The sequence below is a fragment of the Dromiciops gliroides genome, chromosome 1 (assembly GCF_019393635.1).
Source record: "Dromiciops gliroides isolate mDroGli1 chromosome 1, mDroGli1.pri, whole genome shotgun sequence".
NCBI lineage: Eukaryota > Metazoa > Chordata > Mammalia > Microbiotheria > Microbiotheriidae > Dromiciops > Dromiciops gliroides.
The window spans coordinates 674,734,831-674,755,804 of record NC_057861.1 but is presented as its reverse complement, the minus strand read 5'-3'; the positions used below and the strand labels follow the sequence as shown (position 1 = coordinate 674,755,804).

General features: G+C 38.6%; 1 protein-coding gene and 1 pseudogene across 6 annotated transcripts in view; both read left to right on the top strand.

Moving 5' to 3' along the window:
• The window catches only part of IP6K1 (inositol hexakisphosphate kinase 1), a 57,463-nt gene that overhangs the window by 10,709 nt on the left and 25,780 nt on the right, over positions 1-20,974 (top strand). For 3 of the 6 annotated variants that reach the window (XM_043979351.1, XM_043979350.1, XM_043979348.1), the window contains one exon: positions 7,002-7,104. The exons of the other annotated variants lie outside the window; for them this stretch is intronic. The gene's annotated coding sequence lies outside the window, so the exon portion shown is untranslated. The remainder of the gene's footprint in view (positions 1-7,001; positions 7,105-20,974) is intronic. 6 annotated transcript variants of the gene reach the window in all.
• LOC122753488 lies at positions 10,107-19,353 on the top strand (annotated as a pseudogene).

Sequence of the window (20,974 nt, the reverse complement as noted above, 5' to 3'; positions counted from 1 at the left end):
CCTGCCTCAGATACTCCTAGCTGTGTGTCCCAGAGCAAATCACTTAACCTCTGATTGCCTGACAAAATGGAAAACCACTCCAGCCAGTATCTTTGTCAAGAAAACCCCAGTTGGGGTCACAAAGAGTTAGACAGAACTGAAATGACTCAACAGCAGAATCAGAATGATCCATTTTACTTCCCATGATCCTCTCTATCTCTTTTGGTCATGAACTCCTCTCTTATCCATAGATCTGACAAGTACATTTTTTCATGCTCCTCTAATTTACTTATGATATCACTTTTTTGTTTCCTCATTTGCAAAATGAAGCACTTAGTCAAGAGCAGGACTTCTTAAACTTTTTCCACTTCTAAGCCCTTTTCTCCTAAGACATTCTTACGTGACCCCTGGTATATAGGTATATAAAATAGGTATACATAACCTTTGACTGTTGCCAAATTTTTTGTGACCCCCCCCCCACCTTCAGTTATGCGACCCCATATGAGCTTGTGACCCACAGTTTAAGAAGCTTTGGTCTAGATAACCTCTGAGGACCCTTCCAACTCTAGATCTATGATAAGAGGATTCTATAGAGATCAGTTGAGACAGGTTATAGAGTGGTGAAGCATGTTTATGATGGTCATTTCTGGCCCAGCCTCACTTCAGCGTTGCATCAGCCCAGGAACAGATACCCTTTAAACAACTGTCACCTTTGCTCCTGAACTGTTAGTTGGTGTGGAATGACAGCTATTTAGTAATAAGATAAATCTATAAAATAATTGAGGTAGTATCATTTTAATTAATATTGATACAGGTCATTCATGCTCAGTGAATATTCAAATGAGTATCATTCACCCATGAATGATGAATACATATCCCTAATTATTTGGCTTTATATAAGTCTTGAGTATGTCTTGGTAGTTTGACTCATAGATACTTTATTCTTTTTTTTTTCTTTTTTTAATGTATAAGGTAGATACTTTATTCTTTATATCATTTCTTCCTGGTTGTTAGTGGTGTCTAGAAGTGATCATTTTTTTTGTGGACTTGGATTCTACTGCTCTATTGAAGCCATTAATCATCTTGATATCTTTACTGATTCCTTGGAGTTTTCTAAGTAAGTAATTTCATCAGCAAATAGGGATAAGTTCTATTTCCTCTTTGCCAAATTTGAAGTTGTTCTAACATGGCAGAATTTGCAGGAGACTAAATTTTAGTGGTATATTCTTTGAACACCAAGGGTCACTTCCATGCCATGATAAAAACCTTGGAATACGACACTGTGAAAGCCCATTGACCACTAAGAAGTCCTAAACTATACATAAGGTCTGGTTATGGTCACGTGTCTCCTCAATTTCGGGGAATTATAGTTTATGTTTCTTCTGGCTCTGAGGCCTGTGGTTTTGTGGTGAACCTTTCTAGAAAATGGACAAAATTTCTAAGACCAATTTAGCTTTGAAACAAAGAAGGTATTGTCATCTATAAACTTAAAGAATTGTAAGATGTATCTGTCTGACAAACTGTGACAATGCTGACATATACTCGAAGATTTTGCATAAGTGGCCTAGTACATTACTATAGAGAGGAGGAGACGTTTGTTGGACAGGCTATTAACTTCTTGATTTTATAGATGGCATCAAATGGACATAAGATTAGAATTGATTTTACAGTTATGCTGAGTAATACTGACCATTTCATTTTCATATGCATTTTATTTCATGGCAGAATTCCTGATTTTATCCAAAACTGACCAAAGAGTGGACTTTAAATACAAATTAGTTTAAGCTTTACCTAGGTAAAGGATAGTCGTTATCTTTGTTTTCTTTTGTGCATTTTAGGCTAAACAGCCAAAGAGATTCCATGACACAAAAAGATTTAAGAAGCCCCGGGCTAGAGAAAATAACTACTGATCTGAGTTAGATTTAAAGCCAGCTAGAAGCTTATCTTGATTTCCTTGTGTTTTCTAGTTGAACTCTCTGTTCCTACATCTCTAAGAGTTGGAGAGACAACTTAGCTTATGTTTGTGATGGTGTTCCATTGTTAGCATAGCTTAGCCTTAGTTTTTGAAACTCTATTTCTTTCTGGACTTAGTTATTTGATAGAACAAGTTGTAAGCTCCACCACATATTCTCTTAGTGACAATTTTTGATATAGTTTTAATTACATTCCATAATTCACGTAACCAGTGTATTTAGGTTTTTGTGGTTTCTCCTCTATATTTTGCCTAAAGAACATTTTCTTTGATTACACCTTGAGAAATCTTTCTCATTGGTTTCTCTTGACCATGAATGATGATGCTGAATATCATAACTTTTCAGTGTATCAAGTTAACTGTTTTTAAAGATTACTTTCATTTTGTGATGAGTAACTTTTTAAATACCATCCTATCCCATAAATGTGTAGGGTGTAATGTTAGGTTATACGGCATAATTTTTTCTGCAGTCAGAATCTTTGGGGTGGGGGAGGCAGTGAGGGTTAAGTGACTTGCCCAGGGTCACACAGCTAGTAAGTGTCAAGTATCTGAGGCCGGATTTGAACTCAGGTCCTCCTGAATCCAGGGCCGGTGCTTTATCCACTGTGCCACCTAGCTGCCCCTTCTTTTTCTTTTTTAACAGCAAAAAAGACACTTTTGAAATTATCTAACCCAAACCTTTCCTTTTACCCATGAGGAACCTGAGGCTTAGAGAAGGGGCTATTTGTCCAGTGTCAAGCAGTAAGTTGGTGGCAGAGTTAGGATTAGAATTCTGGTCTTCTCCTTTAGTGCTTGTTTTTAGCCATACTGTGCTGCTTTCCTCCTGGGCCAGCCTCATCTTGCCCTTCAGTGTACTTTTTACTTAATCATTGGGTGTAAAGAATATACCTCCTGGCCTTGGGAAATTTTGAAGACTCATCAGTTTTAATAAACTCTACACCTCTGGCAGTTTTAATTGGCTTTTTGAATCAAAAGTGTGTTGAAAAGCTACAAAATAAGTTTTACCACAAGGGAGGAAAAGAAGGAAATAGAACCATTTATAATTTTGTGGGTTACACTTGAATTCAGGCCGCCCTGCTCCAGTAAGTGCCCGAGGTAACGCTCTAAGCCTGGAAGTTTCAAAAAATATACTGATCTGTTCCTCGCTGGGAACTTCCCTATCCCCATGAAATTACATGTTATTATCAGATAAATGATAAGCATGACTTTTCTGCTTAGTCCCTTATCAGAAGCGAGAGTTCTAGGCTCAGCTCTGAATTAGTCACTTCCATAGGGAGTAAATTAACCCACCCTCACATCCTGCAGAGAAGGAAACTGCCAGAGAGGGGAAGAATCTTACCCTTTATTAAGTTAGAACAGTTCTACCAATGGAAATTTGGAACTCTGTGGGGACAGAATATAATTTCCAGTTAATGTTTTAAGTATAGTGCCAAGTTTGTGCTTTAGCCTGAAGCTACATTGGTGGCGTTGGGTCAATCAATGTAGCCACTATTTTAAAAATAACTCAACAATTTGAAAAAATTACTTGGATCAGACATGTAATTTCTTTTCTTTTAAAAAATTTTTTGGTGAGGCAATTGGCATTAAATGACTTGCCCAGGGTCACACAGTTAGTAAGTGCCAAGTGTCTGAGGCCGCATTTGAACTCAGGTCCTCTTGAATCCAGGACCAGTGCTTTATCCTCTGAGCCACCTAGCTGCCCCAGTAGTTTTTTATTTTATCTATTTATTTATTTGTTTGTTTATTTATTTATTTATTTTTGAGACAGAATTTCACGAGTACTGGGAAGTTCCCAGTGAGGAACTCCCTGTACCAGCTCGAACTCCCTGTACCAGCTCAGATGAGAGCATCATGCAGTCTTGCAGTCTTTATAGAGTTACCTCAGGAACTGAATAGTGACAGGACTTCAGGGTAACTTGTACAACTTGTAGGTGGCAGCTCAGGTCTTCCCTGACCAGCTTGCTATTTATTGTTTGCTCCTCATGGCCTTGCTTGTTTTCAGAATTTGACATTTTCTGACTTGCTTCTTTTTTAGAAGCAGTTTTTGCTATCATTTAACAATCTTTGTGCTCTGAATGTTTCTCATTGACTGAAACTTTTGTTGTAGCAGGTTTCCATTTCATAAACTTTCACTGACCAAATTTTTTTCTTTCTCTGCTCATGTTGGAAAGGCTTATCTGAATAGACTTATTTGTTCTGTTTCAGATTGTACATGGAGTAATTGATAATTTTTTTCCCTGTGAGCTTGACTTTGTCTTATAAATTTTAAATTTTGTCCTTGAGGGCATGTGATGATAGTTATGATTGATTTGGAAAATATGTAGCTACTGTTTGGGCAGGAACAGTAGCAAATTAGTGGAAAACATCAGGCAAACAATTATTAATAAGGATTTCTGGCCAAAGTAAAGAAGTTTCTATGGTTAAAGGGCCAAACAGTCAGGCTTTAGGAGATCAGATATCACAATGCATGAACACAAGTCACTTCCTTATCTGTAAAATGGGAATAATGCTATTTTCAAATACCTAACTCACAGAGTTATTGACTAAACGAGAATGTTTTTAAAATACTTTATAACCCTGGGCAAGTCACTTAACCCCAACTGCCTCACCAAAAAAACTAATAATAATAAAATAAAATATTTTGTAAACCATAAGGTACTTGGGAATTTTCTAATAAATCTTACATAAAAATCCATTCAGCTACTGAGACCTTCCTATTTTAACATAAAGAGGACCAGTAGAGTTGGGCCATCCGTCTTTGTATTTCGTTCTTGCTACATGAAATGTACGCTCTTCAGTTATACACATGCTCTTTGTTGTTCCTTACGTTATTTATTCGACACAAGAAATCAGTGGCAGTAGCAATTGCTAACAACCTTGGGATGCCATGTTATTATATTTGATCTTGTTGGATATAAGCAGACTGCATCCTTATAATAGAAGGAAACCAAGTCGGTATGGGAAGGTGGGAGAACTAAAAGAGAGCTGTGTCATTGCAGTCAGAGGAGGGGAGAGTATCTGGGGGGAGGTGTGGTCATAATGTCAGGAACTGCAGGGAAATATAGGATGAGAACTGAGGAAAGACACTTTGGAGAATGCAGGGACAGGATTTTGTCCAGTATTGTCACTGTGTCAAATCGTTTTGCTGAATTGTTTTTCTTTGTCCAGATTTTCATTAGTAACTACTGTCACCTATTTAATAGACCCTTCCCCTCTCTTATGGTTTCCTCCTCTGTAGAATGTGAAGGTGGAATCAGTTTAATCCCCAGGGAAGTAACTTGCCAACAACTCATAGTGATTCAGAGCTGAGAACCAAGCAGAAAAGTCATGCTTATCATGGGAGGATAGTTAAAATAACTGACATCAGTTAAGATGTATTTTTAAAGATCAGTGGATTTAGCACTTGAGATAGTTCATAACTTTGGAAAGGTTAGAAGCCAGATTGAAAAATGAATGGGAAGTGAGAAAATGGAAATCATGTGAGTGTAGGTGACCCTTTTTGTTGGCTGTGAACAGGAGAAGGGCATGTTTGTTTTCAGCAGAGGAGTCCATTGACTAAGAAGAAATTGCAGATGAGAAGGGGGTATGGGATGATCAATGAGGTGAGTGAGCTTTCAGAGGACATAGGGAGAGGATGGCATAGAAACACAAATTGAAGGATTGAATTTGCTAAAGAGGAGGGTCACTTCCTGGATACAGAAGCAGAACTGGAGTGAACAGAGGATTATGTAGCATGGTTTTGATGTGAGTAATAAGGGAGAAGAGGAAGATTCCCACATGAGCCATGTCCAAAACAGTATGTCATAATCTGCATTTTCTGATAGGCACAACGTGCACTAGCTGATCTTTGCTAGTTTATGCCATTAAGGGCATTATGAACAGGAGAAAAAGCTATTTGTATAAAAAAATTAATTCAGTGGCAAAACAAATTGGTAACAAATCATGGGCACAGTGATTGGGAAATGTTTGAATAAGTTAGGGTATATGAATAAAATGGTATGATATTGTGCCACGTGAACATTTAAGTGAAGAGATGCTTTTCTATGAAGAAAGCTGTACTAAAGCAATAGTAATACCCTTGTATTCCTATAATACACATTGTTGGTGAGTTTTATTTGGGACCCAAGTTTTGCATTTGTAAAGTAGAATAATGTAAAAGAGAGTAATGCCTACTGTCATTTGACTTTTCAGTTATTAGAAAGAGATTATAAGGGGCAGCTAGGTGGCTCAGTGTTGTCTGAGTCCTTGTAACTTGTAAAGCTAAAGTGGCTATTCAAGATTTAGTGTAATATTTTTCAAATTAATTTTTGTGCCAACTGTAGTTATTTCTTAAGTATGTTAACTACCTGAAATTTACTTTATGCCTTAAATGTGCTAGCTACCTGGAATTTGTTTTGTACTTTAGCACCAGCAGCATTATTCTTATATGTCGAGTTATCAGACCTCATATTTATTAGTTGGTAGAAACCCTAATATTTCAAGGCAGTTTTGTGGTTTAATGGACAGAACTTGCATTGGGAATTAGAGACTTAGAACTGTGTTTCCATGGGTAAGTTGCATACTTTGGTCTTAGTACTGTATTCCCTTTTGTAGAAATAGGAATAGAGAACAGAATAGTGTCACAGAAATTGTATTGTTCATTATTTTGAAAGTGAAACTTGTTCTATCCACAGGTCAGTTCGTGCATATTGTCTACTGTAAAACTGCACCGTAATGCATCATCTTAGGAAGATAATGACTCTAGCAGTATACTACATTGTCAGAAACTTCCTTGTTAGATATAGAAATTATCCAGATAGGGAGGAGATAGGGATTTTAAATCTGTGCTCCTGGTGAACCAAGTAGTAGCTGTTACCCAGTAATACTCCCACAGGAACAGACTCTGAAAATCTAGATAGTGGGACCCTTTTCCTATCTGGGCCAAGGCCCTAACAAGCCTGCTTGGTGAGAAAGCTGGTACTATTGCCTTCTCAGCCACTACTGCCACAGCAGTTTTTGAGGAAACCAGAATTTACCTTTAACCCTCTGCCTTTTCTTGGTCAATTTTAAGGGAGGAACTTTTTGTCAGTGAGGCTTGCTTGATGTGAAAACATCCTACTTCCAGGACAGAAGCCAAATGGAGTTTGGAAAACCCCAGTATGTTGGCCTTATAGGTAAGAAGAAACATTGGCATGGATATTTGTATGGGTGTGTACCTATCCACAGATCACAAAGCCTATTAATAATGCCCATCTTGAGCTTGGCACTTAACTCTGTAGGTTCTTTCTCTGCTTCTGTACAAGCAATGGAAATTTGACTAAATAAGAAATCAGTATTTTATGAAAAATACCTTTAAAGTCAAACATTTATATTTTTCTTGAAGTCACTTTGTTCAGGTTTTTTAAAATCACTTTTTAAAATATCAGTAAAAGCTTTATAAAAAACCCCTTTAAAATATAGATATCTGTTTTTGTCTATATTTGCTTTCCTCTCCTGTTTCTTTTTAATCTGACTACATTTCCTCGATGACAATGTGTTCGTGGGCTAGAAATAGGACTTGGTGATACTTCTATGTTCGGGGAACCAATTTTTGGAGCTGTCTTTTATGTCCTTTCATAGGAACCCCTTTAATAGTTATAGAATCATATGTGGCTTGAGGGCATTTAGGTGGCGCAGTAGATAAAGCACTGGCCCTGAATTCAGGAGGACCTGAGTTCAAATCTGGCCTCAGACACTTGACACTTAGTAGCTGTGTGACCCTGGGCGAGTCACTTAACCCTCATGGCGCCCCCCCCCCAAAAAAAAAGAATCATATATGGCTCTTGGTGAGGGAGGGTGGCTTAAGAATATGTAGTCTACACTCATCCTGTAATAACATTAGTCAGAAAATGGATTCCTTTTGATTGTGAGTTCCTTTTCCTCACTTCTTTGATATAGATGTGTGTGTGTATACTATTTTGTTATTTTCTACCATTATAGCACAGCTTAAATAGGTGTAAAAGTGCCTACTGCTTTTCATAGGATATATAATCTACCCTTTAATTATCTTGTGATTCCCCTAAATATCAATCCTGATAAGCCTATTTAATTTTATTCCTATATCCAGTGCTATAGCTTCCCAATTTGGCTTATATTAGAAGCATCAAACTTGTGGCCACAAATATTTAACAACAACAAAAAAAATAAAAACAATAAAACATGGATAATGTTAATTTTTGGTTATCTAAGTCAATCTGTAGCTTATGGGGATTCATTTCTGTAAGTTTACAGTAGGGAGGCTATAATTTGAAAGTACAGAAAAAATCCAGCTTTCTCAAGACAAAACAAACATAGTCTCCTAGCCAGGTGGGAAATAATCTCTTGGACACCAAGTCAACAAAAAAAAGCATTTTATTAAGTTCCTACTGTATGCCATGCACCGTGCAGAGTGCTAGGGATACATCAGATGACAAAAACAGTCCCAGCTCTCAAGAAACTCAAAATCTAATGGGAGAGACAATGTGCAAACAGCTCTGAATAAGCAAGATATAAAAAGGATAAATTGGAGCTAATCCCAGAGTGAAAGCCTCAGCATCAAGGGGGACTGGGAAAGGCTTCTTTCAGGAGGGGGGATTTGAGTTGAGACTTAGAGATCCAGGAAAGCTAGGAAGCAGAGATGAGTAAAGAGAGTGCTAGGCATGGGCACAGCCAGTCAAATTGCCCAGAGTTGGAAGATGGAACAATTAGTCCAGGAACGCTGGATTTCAGAATGTGGAGGGAGTGGGAGTTAAAATATGAGAGGACTGGAAAGGTAGGAAAGGACCAGCTTAAGAAGGGCTCTAAGAGCAGTTTGGAATGATGCCCAAAGGGCTATAAAACTTGTGCATGCCCTCTGACCCAGCAATACCACTATTGGGGTTTTTTCCCAAAGAGATCATAAAAAAGGGAAAAGGACCCACATGTACAAAAATATTTATAGCTGCTCTTTTTGTGGTGGCAAGGAATTGGAAGTTGAGGGGTTGCCCATCAATTGGGGAATGGCTGAACAAGTTGTGGTATATGAATGTAATGGAATACTATTGTGCTGTAAGAAACAATGAGCAGGAGTTCAGAGAAACCTGGAAGGACTTACATGAACTGATGCAGAGTGAGATGAGCAGAACCAGGAGAACATTGTACACAGTATCAACAACATTGTGTGCTGATCAACTATGATAGACTTGACTCTTCTCAGCAATACAGTGGTCTAAGATAGTTCCAAAGGACTAATGGTGGAAAATGCTCTTCAAATCCAGAAAAAAAGAATTGTGGAATCTAGATGCAGATTGAACCGTACTATTTATACTTTTTTTGTTTTTCTCTTTTGAGGTTTTTCCCTTTTGTTCTGATTCTTCTTTCACAGCATGACTAATGCAGAAATATGTTTAATGTGATCGTACATATATAACCTATATCAGATTGCTTGCTGTCTTGGGGAGGGAGAAAAATTTGGAACTAGAAATTTTATAAAAACAAATGTTGAAAACTCTCTACATGTAACTAGAAAATAAAATGCTTTTATGATTTTTTTTTAAAAAGGACTGTGAGAGGCAAACAAAAAGATTTATATTTGATTCTGAAGGTAATAAGAAGCCGTTGGAATTTGTAGAAGGGTGAAAAGGTCATATTTTTACTTAAGGAAGATCAGTTTTACAGCTGACTAGAGGATGAACTGAGCTCAGAAGAGGCAGAAAGATGAACCGGCAGGCTCTTGTAGTGTTCTCGGCATTTAGGTGATGTGGACCTGCATCACAGTGATTGCAGTATCAGAGGGAAGAAGGAGATATGTGAGAGATGTTACAAAGGTACAATCAGTAGGACTTGGCAACAGATCAGATATGGGAGGTGAGAATGAGGGGTTAGGATGACTACTAGTTTGGGAGACTGGGAAGATGCTGCTTCCCTCAACATAAATAGAAAACTTATAATGTGGGGTGAGGGGTACTTGTGGGGGAAATAAGTTCAGTCTTGAACATGTTGAGTTTAAGATGTCTACAAGACATCCGATTGGAGATGTCCAGTAGGTAGTTGGAGAAGCCACACTGGAAGTCAAGAGAGAGGTTAAGTTTGGATAGATCTGTGAATTAGCTGCATCTAAAGATGATAACTGAAACCTCAGGAGCTAATGAGATCACCAAGTGTATTAGTATAGGGGGAGAAGAGGAAGCCCAGGACAGAGCCTCGGAGGCATCCATGGTTACCAGGAGCAGCCTGGATGGAAGTCCAGCAAAGAAGGGAGGTCAATGAGGAGGAGGAGAACTAAGAGAGAAGAGTGTCAAGAAAAACCTTGGGAGAACAGACTGTCAAGGAGAAGAGGGTGATTGCTGGTATCAAGGAGAATGAGCATTAAGAAAGGGCCATTAGGCTCTTGCTTCAGCTGCTGCCATTGCCATTACCATCATCACCATGATCCACTTTTTGCTAGGTTTTACACTCAGGAATGTGGTGGGTCTGTGTCTGCCTCTGAACTTGGTCAGAAAGCTTGAAGAGATTAAAAAAATGTAGATGCGAAAAAGATATCTCCTAGCTCTAAATGCCAACATGTAGTAATTTTGTCTGGATGCTTTCCTTTTCAAAACAAAAGCTCCTATTCTCTCCTCAAGGACTGGATGACTTTCTTCACCCTGAGCTGCCTTTGAGCTAAAATACATTCAGAACAACAAAACTGTCCTTTATTACTCTCTCCCCCCCCCCCCCCCCGACTCTTCTGACCCTTATAGTTTTTTTGTGTTGTTTTTTTTTTTGGTGGGGCATTGAGGGTTAAGTGACTTGCCCAGGGTCACACAGCTAGTAAGTGTCAAGTGTCTGAGATCTGACTTGAACTCAGGTCCTCCTGAATCCAGGGCTGGTGCTGTATGCACTGCACCACGACCCTTATACTTTCGTGGATTTTGATATTTGAATCGTGGTGCTTGACTAGGAAATACTAGTTTTGATTAGTGGTCTCTCCCTTTACTTTTTAAATTGTGAATTTCTAGTAATTTTTAAAAGTTGCTTTTTATATGGCTGAACAGATGGGAGTAATGGTAGTTCTTTTCTTATGTCTACCTCACTGGATGCTTTGTAAACATTTAATATCAAACAATATTCTAAATCAATTAAAAGCGTTATATAGCAACTGAGAAAAAGAGAAAAAAAGGGCCATTAGATTTGGCAGTTATAAGAAATCATTGGTAACTCTGGAAAGAGTAGTTTCAGTTGAATGATGAGCCTGGAAGTCAGATTGCAGAGGATTTAGAAGAGAGCTAGAGAAAAGGAAGTGGAGGCTTCAGTTGTAGATGGTCTTCTGAAGGAGGTGGTGGTTGTTTGTCATTCATTCTTGAAGAGGACCATGATATAGGGTGATGTCATGACTTGCAGTGAATTGGATTAAAGTGAGGAGGGGCTGTGCAAGTTCAACTTCACTCTCTCCTACGCCCAGTGGAAAGATATATATCAGGATGACTGGAGATGGCCCTGGATGTTTAAGGCAGTTGGGGTTAAGTGACTTGCAAAGGGTCACATAGCTAACTAGTGTCTGAGGCAAGATTTGAACCCAGGTCCTCCCAACTGGAGGGCCAGTGCTCTATCCACTGCACCACCTAGCTGTCCCTTGAAGGAGGTAACCATGAAATGGAGGAAAGATATATGATAGCTATCTGTGTGTGTGTGTGTGGGGGGGGTCAAATGATTTATTTTTTGATGATGGAGGAGACATGGGTGTGTTTGTAGGCAGCAGGGAAGCTGCCTATAGATAAAAAGCAATTGAAGCTTGGTGAGAATGGGGTTGATGAGGGGTAAGTCTGCTGGAGAAGACAGGAAGACATTTGATTACACCAATATCTCTTTTGATACAAGTTCAGTGAGCTGTCTCCTCTTTTACTCCTGTCTCATATAACAGAGTGGCCTTTCTCCTTGCCAAGGAAGGAAGGAAATAACAATTTATTGTGTTTACTATGTATAATAATTTTCTCTGCAAGTAGTATCTTAGCAAACGTTGACTGACCCATGACACTAGTGAAATCAGTGAGCCTGCATACTTTAGTTCAAGTACTTTCAAGAAGCGAACAATTAAGAGTGAGTACTTAGCAGAATTCCTTTGAATTGGTAAAAATCTAAGTTGGACATGACTGAACAACAACCAATCATAAGTTCTTTTGAGTTGGTATACTAGTGTAAGCTAGTAATGACAGTGAGATGCAATTTAACTTGGTAGACTTTGAGGTTTGATAGGTACATGCAACTAAGGAAATGAAGGGACTAATGCTTTGTCATGCTTTTGTTTTTGTTCCATGCTAAGGAAAACTATTTTTATCACATATCATAAATGTTAGTTATTCAAAATATCCAAGGGCTTGATGCAACTACATAGGACCGAGAGCTATTCACCAAGAGAAAAGTAAGTGGTGGACTTAAACAGGTTTAAAGAGAAGAATTAATTGCAAATTATAAATCACCATGTGAAAATTTGCTTACTATAGCAAGAGAACTGCAAATGAAAATAAGTGAAATTTTAGGACATCATGGAAATAGGCAAAAATGAAAATGATAGGAATAGTCTGCATTGAAAGAGCCAAGGGAAGACTGCCATTGCTGTTATATTGTTTAGTGAAGTTATGAAAGCCCAAAAATTCTGGATTTTAATTTGGACTCAGGCAAGAAAAGTGATAAATTTTCAATAGGAGATAACTTTTTGAGAGATACTGATGAGGATGACTAGCCTTTAAGATACTGTTTCCTAACTGTTGCATTGTAGTATAATACTTTGTCTTTGCTATATAATATAGCAAAGAATAGAATAGAATAGAATCGAATCCTTGTTTGGGTGGGGCAATGAGAGTTAAGTGACTTGCCCAGGGTCACACAACTAGTAAGTGTCAAGTGTCTGAGGCCACATTTGAACTCAGGTCCTCCTGACTCCAGGGCCAGTGCTTTATCCACTGCACCACCTAGCTGCCCCCCAGTTCTTTACATTTTTAAATGAGGTGTATAAATGATAAAACCATGATAGAGAACAGGCTTGTTGGTGTCTTGGTATAAAAAATACTGTATATGTGATTTGTCAGAAGACATGGGGTGAAATGTCCTCCTTGATCAATTCATAGGCATGTTCTTTACTCAAGTCTGGGAAACACTGAGCTGGTTTTGATTCTTGGTTGAGGAATTTGTCTTTGCTCACTGATTTAGTCAGTTTGCTGTGACAGAACTCTTTCTTCCTTCCAGCTCCTGGTTTGGCTCACACTAGAGAAATTAAGAGTATATTCGAGTTAGAGATGTACAAATGATTTTTGAGAAGACAAGGACACTTGAAAATGTGCCTTTAAAATTTGTGCTAGCTACATGGATAGGTAAGGATGATGTGGTAAAGAAAGTGGAAACTTTTAGGGTTATTAAATTCTCAGAGATTGAAGGAAGTGCTCAGATTTTGTTCACTGGAACTGAGGCTGTTTCTCCTGGCTGAAGGTAGCAGTGTTTCTAGCCTTGCCTTGTTTTTTTAAAAAGTTTAACACTGGGTTAAAAAGCTGCTGATCTTTCAAAAGTTCCAGGAGTATTTTTGTGTCATTCAAACAGGAAAGACAGGACTTGATCATAATTGTGTAATCCCTTCATCTGTGATGGGGGAGAGATTTCCAGTATAATGAATGAGCTATTATCAGTCTCCTTTGTAGGATGGTATGTATCAGGAAGGGCCAGGTTTCTTCTAATAGATTTTAGAGGTCACATCTTAGATGACATCTGATCTTAGATTCTTTCCAAATTCTGAGTCTTATTTCCAGTCTCTGTTTCTTCATGATAAAGGTGTCACATGAGACATTTGAGTAAAGGTCAGTTTGTCAGGAGTCCAAAGCAACAGTTTTCAGATGGCTTGTGATCTAAAAAGCAGTGAGCAAATGACATTGTGGTAAATAATAATGATTGACATTTCATATTGCTCTGAGGTTTGTAAGTTACTTTATATTATATCATCATATTGATTCTGTTCTAAGGGAAAACCCTAAAAGCATACTCCCCTCCCATTTCTTCCCCACCTGCATTTTCATCTTTCTACTGGATCTTCCTGAGATTCTAATCTGCTAAGGGTACCATCATTGCACCTGATCTCTCAACTATCTTGGCATATATGTGGCTAGATTTCCTCTTGGATCGCTGTGAAACAAGATTGGAATTTTTTCAAAGGAACTTTCACTTTAAAAAAAATGTTAGAATGGATGAGTTTAGAAGTAACTTCTTATTCCTAACTTCACTAAAGTCTTACCACAGGTGGGATTGACTTGGTGTAGATTTTGGGACAGAGAGGTCAACCAGTTCATTTGCTTTGCCTATGCTCTGTCTTTGTTGAAGTAAAGCTTTGGGGGGGGGGGAGTGGAGGATGAGAGTGTTTCCAAAGGCCTCAGAATCCTGGCAAGAGCCCGTGCAGCTGGAAGCAGCATTGTGTAGTGCAAGTACTGGGTTTAGAATTAGGAAGACCTTGAGGGGTTCATGTCCTGAGGGGCTTAGCCTCAAAGGACCCTTCCAACTCTAAATGTATGATCCTTCTATCAGAAAGAGTTGGGACAACTGAATGGGCTTATTCTCTCCTGATGAGGGTTTCCCTTATATGTGTAGTACTTCTTTGAGAAACTGTGAGACTCAGACACCTAAAGTAGTTTAAAATTATGATACTTTTTCTTGTGGATAATGAATGTTTAGCATTAAAAATAGTTTCCTGACTGGAAACCATCTGCCAGTGGATTCCAAAATAAAATGTCTGGATTATTTGTTCACTACTAGTATACACAAATAATTGAGAATTAATTGTGCACATTGTATTTCTAAGAGTTGTCACTAGTTAAGAAGGAAGGGAAAAAATTTTTTATTTTATTTTTTAATTTTTGTGGGGCAATGAGGGTTAAGTGACTTGCCCAGGGTCACACAACTAGTAAGTGTCAAGTGTCTGAGGTAGGATTTGAACTCAGGTCCTCCTGAATCCAGGTCCAGTGCTTCATCCACTGCGCCACCTAGCTATCCCAGGAAGGGAGAAAAATTAAAGGTTTAGTTTATTCTACCCAGGTCGCCTTAATCAACAATAGGAAATCACATGGGCACATATGATATGCCAGATAGATGCTAGTGGAATCAGCAATGGGAAATAACTAGTCCAGAAATGTCTTGTATTGCTGAGAAGAGCTAAGTAATTTATAGTTGATCATCACACGATACAGTTACTGTCTACACTGTTTTCTTGGTTCTGCTCATTTCATTTTGCATCAGTTTATACAAGTCTTTCCTGGTTTTTCTGAAATCTACCTGCGCACAATAGCATTCCGTTACATTCATATACCACAGCTTGTTCAATCATTCCGCAATTGATGGACAACCCCTCAATTGCCAGTTTTTTTGCCACCACAAAAAGGTCTACTATAAAATATTTTTGTATGTCTGTTCTTTTCCTTTTTTTTTTTTTAATATCTCTTTGAGATACAGACCTAGTAGTGGTATTGCTGGATCAAAGAGTATACACAGTTTGCTAAATTGCTAAGAGACAGGATTTGAATCTTAAGGCCTTTGAATCCAGAGACTGTATACTCTTTCAACTGCATGACAGTTTGTTGGAGACAATGGTGTTACACATTTTGCTGCCATATAGCAACACCAATAAAATATTAGTATTGAAAAGGTGGACTTTTACTGCATGAGAAACTTGAGGTCATTAAAAATAAGTCTTGCAATTTTCTGAAAGCAGTCTATATCCTATCCAGTTTATTGTCTGTCGGTATTGTCCAAGCAGGTACATTTGCTCTTAGACAAACTTTCTATCCAAATTCATGTGGAAATCTGGGCAATAGATATCCCTTATCCATTTGGTCTTTTGTATGTGTGTGGCCAGGCCAAACTCTTTTGAATAATTACAGACCTTTTCTAGGAGGTTCTTCATTGTCCCTTGGGGCATGATGTTAAACAGGAGCCTCTGGAGGACTTCACTGTAAATCCCAGCTCTGTGAACTCTGATGTCTGGAGGGGTAATGGCCATTATTAACAGAAGAATCAGGAAAGACTGCCTGGAAAAACATGCACTTGAGTTGGTCTTTAAAGGGTGGGTTGGAATTCATATGGGTGGTGGCAGCTATGTCAAGCCTAAGGAGCAATGTTAGCAAAGGTATGGACACTAGAAAAGGCAGCCTATGTAGAGACATGTGCATAGGTACAAAGAAGGCCAGTTTGGCCTGAGTGTATGCCTTGAGAGGGGAGAGTAGTAGGAGATAGAACTGGAAAGATAGGACAATAGATACTTCATAATGTGGAAGAATTTTAGTGCCTAAGGTAAAAGGGTGGAATTTTGCTTGGTAGGCATTAGCCAGTAAAAGATTTTGAACAGAAAAGTGAATTGAGAGCACTCTGTTAGTATGAAGGATTTATCATTCTCTTTATTTATAGTCTAGAGCTTTTATTTGTTGCTATTTTTCAAGTTTGTACTGTCCTTGTATTTAAATAAAAATTTATCATTTTATTTCTGGTCCCTGAAATCTTTTGTTCTTGTCATAATTCTTTTAACTAAGTTCCTTTTGCCCTTTGATTTAGGTTATTACCATACTAATTTTCTGCTTTATATGATATGCATGTCTAATTTTTTGTTTTTGTTTTGGGGTTTTTTTTGTTTTTGTTTTTGCAGGGCAGTGGGGGTTAAGTGACTTGCCCAGGGTCACACAGCTAGTAAGTGTCAAGCGTCTGAGGCTGGATTTGAACTCGGGTTCTCCTGAATCCAGGGCCGGTGCTTTATCCACTGTGCCATCTAGCTGCCCCCTGCATGTCTAATTTTAAATAAAAATACTCAAGTACCAGACCTAATACTGTTTCTTCTGGCGTTCTCCTTCCTAGACTTGTATATTTTCTTTTAGTCATGTGATGATGTTCTTATCCAAGTCATATTAGACTTGTTTATCTTTTTGTGATTTATCAAATCTTCTCCAAGACCAAACATAGAATATTTCACATTCCCTTCATTAATTTAAAGTTTTATCAAATGACTGACCTTTTATGTTCCTGGTTCCTTCAGATTTCACTGTCATATCAATGTTGTTGCCCTGATTATTTGCTAATTATTGATGTCAGACTTTTAGTACTATAGTAGCTCAAATTCATCTCTAATTACTTTTAGCATGATAGCAGTTTCTTTTTGGAAAGTTGGAGAAATGAGGGTTAGGGGTCTTAGTACTAAAATTTTGAGAAAATTGGATTTTCCAACTTTAAATGATAATTTCATTTTTAATTTTCATACTTATAGTTGCTTACTACTCATGCATGCTTCTCACTGTCTTGTAGGACTTTTTTTAAAATGCTGTTACAAACAAGGCTACAACTATATCCTTTTCAGTCAGAAATAGTTTTATCAACAGTTTGTCCAAATGTGCTTTTACTTTATTGGCATTAACTTTATCCTTCTAGTTTATTAGCCCCTACCAACTTTAAATTTTTGTTGTTTTTTGGAAAGGAAAGGGGGGGACAACAGGTTTATTTTTTTCCATCTTAAACTTGTTTTCTTTTATCCTAAAAAGATTGTATACTTTTTGGTACCATATTTTTTGGGGAGGGGTGGGGGTGGGCAATGAGGGTTAAGTGACTTGCCCGGGGTCACGCAGCTAGCAAGTGTCATGTGTCTGAGGCCGGATTTGAACTCAGGTCCTCCTGAATCCAGGGCCATTGCTTTATCCACTGAGCCACCTAGCTGCCCCACCACTTAACTTAGTTTTATCCAGCAAATGTTTGATGACCTAAGATTTAGAATATAAACTTGTTTGTACAGTCTTAAAAAGGAGATTGATAGAAGATAATGAGCAGGGGGCGGCTAGGTTGCGCAGTGGATAAAGCACCGACCCTGGATTCAGGAGTACCTGAGTTCAAATCCGGCCTCAGACACTTGACACTTACTAGCTGTGTGACCCTAGGCAAGTCACTTAACCCCCATTGCCCCGCAAAAAAAAAACCAACAACAAGAAGATAATGAGCAGTATTGCCTCATAAAACAAAAAAAGCCGTTTTTCTCTGTCATTGACAGTGGGGCCTATGACATTTGGATGACATGGTGGTCTTAGATGTGAGGAGCTAGAAGTGGTATTTACAGGAAACAAATATGGGAAGAGCGGCTGAATTAGGGTAGGTACACAGTGGGGGAGGGGTGCACTGAAGGCAACGTAATTGTGAAGTGTTGAGAGGTCTCACTTCCCAAGATAACTGGATATAGGAGAGAATATAAATGCTTGGGCTAAAAAGGGCATGCATGAGAATATCAGTGACTAACTACTAACCAGTATTCATCTTTCCCATCTCTACAAAATATTTGAGCATGGACTATCTAGGGCAGGGGTGTTAAAATAGAAACCACAAATTAACATTATCTGTTTTATTTTTATTTATTTTGTTAAACATTTTCCAGTTACATTTTCATCTGGTTCCAGGCAACAGGGGAGTTTTTCAGGCTATGAGTTTGACACTTCTCATCAAAAGCATCCCTGAAAAAACAAAGCATCCCTGAGGGAAGATATGAGGAGGAAAGATGTAAACTTTCACAAAACCTATCTATATCAGACCACATGATTTACTGAAAGGTGCAAAAAAAAATAGATCCACCACTCCTCCCCCCCATGCTTATTAAGTTAGTTGAGTTTTTAAAAAGACTTAACTGAGTTTAAAAAGTGGCCCTAAAGGGGCAGCTAGGTGGCGCAGTGGATAGAGCACCGGCCCTGGAGTCAGGAGGACCTTAGTTCAAATCCGGCCTCAGACACTTAACACTTACTAGTTGTGTGACCTTGGGCAAGTCACTTAACACCAATTGCCTCACCAAAAAAAAAAAAAAAGTGGCCCTAAAACCCATCTTCCAACAAGTGTCTTGTGTATATTTGAAAATCATAAAATTCTTTGAAAGATACAACAGAAATAATTTTGTTTCATCCCTGCTTATAAATATCAAGAAAGGTATAAAATGGGAATTTATGGTCATCAGAGGTGTTTGCCATTCCATTGGAGAATCCAAATGGAATCGGTATTTCTGTTTATTGTGGAAGTTGTTTATGTACTCCTGTTTGCTGATGGCAGTATGTTCATTGTAGCAATCCCTGAAACATTGTATAGCCCTCTAAATTAGATCAATGAATGAATGAATTAAAAGCATTACTTGTACCAGTCATTGTTCTAAACACTGAGGATTCAAAGAAAAAGCAGTTCCTGCCTTCATGCACCTTACATTCTAATGGAGACTATTGGCCAGACTGTGATGTATAATTGGATAATGAAAAGATTGATTTACTATTTAATCCCAATTGCCTTACCCCAAAATTAAAAAGATGATATTGTCTGTGTGTGCACACACATGTGTGCTAGACATACAAGGCATATGCATAGCATTCTCCATTGGGAACCCCTAACCTGTGGTCTGTCTCCCTTAGATTTGAGCTTCCTCAGACTGCATTTCATTCTTGGAAGTGGTCCACCAAATCATTTCCCATTGGCTCATTTTGCCTTCCCCTCAAGTTGACTTTGGAAAATCAAAGAAGGTCCCTGTCGATATTTATACACATGTAGGTAAAAGAATCAGTAGTTTGTGTTCCTAGTACTCAAGGGAATAATGAATATGGGACATAGGAAAGCCCTTTTTTCACTCCACAGAAAATGAAGTCAATATAGATAGCACTCACAATAATCCAAGAACAAACTTCTTTCTTTCTGGTGAGTAATTGCCTTCAGATTCTGAGCACCACCTTTTATGAAAAGGGAAACAAACTTGGGCATGGATAGGTAGGCCACCCTATCAATCGCACCTGCACTTCAAAAATAACTCATGGGCCAAGTTCACTTTTTTTTTTTTAATAGCTACCCATTACATGGCTTAGTGTTCCTCATTGCCCCTCAGCTGAGGCTCCATATCCCAAGAAGGTGTTGCTGCCCAAGACCCTCTCACTTCATTCCTTTCTCCAGGTAGAAGTCTGGGAATCCTTTTCTGTAGGCTGACCAGGAAATCCTACTTCTATCCGTTAGACTGATGTTTGTGAACTTGGGGTCAAGGAATCCCCTTGGGCCTCATGGTTTGAGAGTATGTATAGCTGTACGTGTTTTGGGTTCAAAGGATTCCCATGGTCTGACAAATAGAATATTCTCATTGTTGGTTTGCTAGACTTTCAGAATAGGTTGTTGTCTCAAGATGCCTCTAAACAGTCACAGCTGCTTTGCATGTTTTCCTTGGCCCAGTGTCTAGAATTCTTTGATTTTAATGCCTGGTGCCAAGAGTTTCCTCCATACAGGTTGGTATTCCTTCCAGAGCTGAATCCGACTCTTTGTGGGGGGTAGGAGGTGTTTTGTTGCTCAAATAAGGACTTTAGACCAGAGGTAACAAACTCATGGAAGACCAAACCAGATTAAAATGTGATTGAGAAACATTTAAACAAATAAAAATACAACATAACATAAATAATGTTAATTTGTGATTTTCTAAAGTCAGTATGTGACTGGTAGGAATCTGTTTCTATTTGTTTGGTACCACTGGCCTAGACCCAGAATCATATGCAGAAGATGAGTTCAGTCTAGGTGGTATATTTTACCCAGAAGAGTTTTTTTTCCACCCTGGGTTTGGTACTGGGCATGTGCATTCCAAGGGAAGCTATCAAATGGTGCCTGGTCTGCATGTATCTCCACATCACAGTCTTCCATGTCTATGATATTCTCTACCCACATCTCCCAGCTGCTCTCTTTCTTCTCTTACAGTCCAACTCAGGGGCCTTCCCTGATTTCTGTCTGCTGCCCACTTCTTCTTCTTCTTCTTCTTTTTTTTTTTTTTGGTGAGGCAATTAGGGTTAAGTGACTTGCCCAGGGTCACACAGCTAGTAAGTGTTAAGTGTCTGAGGCCAGATTTGAACTCAGGTCCTCCTGAATCCAGGGCTGGTGCTCTATCCACTGTGCCACCTAGCTGCCCCCTGCTGCCCACTTCTATGCCTGCCATCCGCTGAAAATGATGTACCTCTGCAAGTTTCTTGTAGCAGGCTGGCAGTACTTCTCCTTTGCTTTAATCATGCTTCACAA